The 389-nt window shown below is 32.9% G+C and overlaps 1 non-coding gene across 1 annotated transcript; it reads left to right on the top strand.

Annotated features, from left to right (window-relative positions):
• Window positions 1-306: 306 nt before the first annotated feature.
• TRNAL-CAG lies at window positions 307-389 on the top strand. Its single transcript has one exon. It is a non-coding gene; the product is annotated as a tRNA-Leu (tRNA).

The raw sequence follows: 389 nt of genomic DNA, 5'->3' as shown, positions 1-389 counted from the left end.
GGGGCAACTACCCTTACTTGTCCCTCCTTCTCTGAGGACACCCTTGAGTATAGGCTATAGTAGGTACTTAAATATTAATATATGTAGACAATTGGTATATCATAATTGTTTTGTCAATTACATTTACCCATATGCTGTTTTAATTTAATTATATTGTTTTAAATTTACTTTTAAATTGTAATATGTATCTAATGTATATATTATTATTTATTATAATTTGTTATAAATGTTTAGAACATAGTATTAGGTATCTATTATAAACAGTGCTCAATTTATTGTATTATTTTTTTGAACGTTTGAGTGTGTGTCAAGGTGGCCGAGCGGTCTAAGGCGCTGCGTTCAGGTCGCAGTCCACTCTGTGGGCGTGGGTTCAAATCCCACCCTTGACA

The sequence above is a fragment of the Acyrthosiphon pisum genome, chromosome A3, assembly GCF_005508785.2.
Source record: "Acyrthosiphon pisum isolate AL4f chromosome A3, pea_aphid_22Mar2018_4r6ur, whole genome shotgun sequence".
NCBI lineage: Eukaryota > Metazoa > Arthropoda > Insecta > Hemiptera > Aphididae > Acyrthosiphon > Acyrthosiphon pisum.
This window is presented reverse-complemented; position numbering and strand designations above follow the sequence as displayed.